Source organism: Lucilia sericata, unplaced genomic scaffold (assembly GCF_015586225.1).
Source record: "Lucilia sericata isolate MDLA Ls3-8-SP2 unplaced genomic scaffold, ASM1558622v1 Contig003407F_arrow, whole genome shotgun sequence".
Taxonomy (NCBI): domain Eukaryota; kingdom Metazoa; phylum Arthropoda; class Insecta; order Diptera; family Calliphoridae; genus Lucilia; species Lucilia sericata.
Window position 1 is genome coordinate 30243 of NW_023996857.1, and position 1993 is coordinate 32235.

Here is a 1993-nt window from a genome sequence, read left to right on the forward strand (position 1 = left end):
TAGACGGCTTTAGTGACAGCCGTCTGAGGTTGAATTATATCAATCATTAAAACACATTTCGTTCTAGTAATAATCTGTACTGTTTTTACTCGATTGTGCATGCGATAATTCGACTGCAACACATCGAAATATTGGTCATAAATTCCCAAAAGTATATATATTCTGGGTCCTTATTAAATTCTAACACGATCTAGTCATGTCTTCCGTCAGTCTGTTGAAAAACACAATAGAGTCCAAACCGAAAGCGCTAGAGGATTGAATATTCCTTACAGGTAAGGTTTGTTTGATATTGAAAATAGACAGTAACGTTTTCGCATACGCCCCCATCAAGTGGCCCCCTGAAAAACTGTTTCAAGAGTCATATATAATTATGATGAATAATTTAAAGAGTATGGCGATGAAATTCGACTTAAATAAGTTTCATGTGAATTTTATGAAGATCGGACCATAATTAACCCTACCTCCACATAAGGTCCTTTCCAGAAAATGACTTTAACGCTCATAGGTGGCATAAAATTAAGAGTACGGCGATGAAATTCTATGTAAAGAACTTTTATATGAACTAAATTGGTTCTTCAATATTTTAGTAGGATGTGCCAATAATTAACCCTATCCCCCCTTCAAGGTCCCCTAGAGAAAATGACGTTAAAGCTCATTACTGGCTTGAAAATACTAGTACAGCGATGAAAATCGACATAAACAAGTTCTGTATGATCAAAAATTGATCTATAAAATTGTTCAAAGAACGGTCCATAATTCAACCCACCCCTCATATATACATATAAAGCCGCCCTCAGAAAATTACTTTAAATCACTAGCGATGAAATTCGATATAAAAAAAGTTGTATAGAAAATTAGTTCTTCATTCCGAATTAGTTGAGGATTAGACTATAACTGACTCTTAAGGTACTCTTCAGGAAAGGATTTTCCTTATTTAAAATACAAGTATAATTTGTAGAAAACGGAGCTTAATTGAATAAACAGAAACCGATAATCTTAACATTAAACCATCCACAGGGGTCAATAAAACAATTTCTACGAGCGTTAATAAGAACTAACGACCCTCAATAAAACTGTAAAACGAAGTTTAAAACTAGCAACAAAATATTATGAATAGATTCGATTAGATTATGGACTCAGGATTAGACCTTTTGAGCAGTTTGAAAAGTAAAATCTTTCTTAAGGAATATCTAAAATTGATTCCAGTAACCAATGTGATCCATTTAGGTAATCCGAAAACTATTCCCTTGAAAACATTATTGGAGAACATGATCCGTTTAGTAGACCTATGCAATGCAGGCATAAACCATGTTTTTTTAAACAACAAGGACTGCATGTACTCCCATAATTTAAATGAAGCATGTTTCTTTTTCATATATTTGTATTAGTTTTGGACTAGTCCTAGTTCTTTGAGCTCAAAAAAAAAAATCACTTGTTCAAAGCTTTACATTAACCTTTTGTTTTGTTTTTTTCTTTACGTAGAGTTCCAGTACCCGATGAAAGATTTGACTATTTGGTTAACTACCACAAGCCAGCCAGGTACAACAAAGTTTACTTATTAAATTGCAACTTTTTTAAATTTCTATTTTTACTATTTCACAGCAAAGTTCCTGCATACTTGAATGTAGTCGATATTGCCGGTTTGGTAAAGGGTGCTGCCGAAGGTCAAGGTTTGGGCAATGCTTTCCTTTCACACATCAACGCTTGTGATGCTATATTCCATTTGTGTCGTGCTTTCGATGATCCCGATGTCACCCATGTCGAAGGTGAAGTTGATCCAGTACGTGATTTGGATATTATTTTGTGAAGAATTGCGTTTGAAGGATGAAGAGAAATTAATGCAATATTTGGAAAAATTAGAAAAGTTGTTGCCCGTGGTGGTGATAAGAAGCTAAAGCCTGAATATGATTCGCTTTTAAAGATCAAGGGTATTTTGGTGGATGAGAAAAAGCATTTAAGATTTTCTGACTGGAATGCTCATGATGTAGGAAAG

General features: G+C 34.2%; 1 pseudogene; it reads left to right on the top strand.

Annotated features, from left to right (window-relative positions):
• Positions 1-1474: 1474 nt before the first annotated feature.
• LOC119614788 lies at positions 1475-1988 on the top strand (annotated as a pseudogene).
• The last annotated feature ends 5 nt before the right edge of the window (positions 1989-1993 follow it).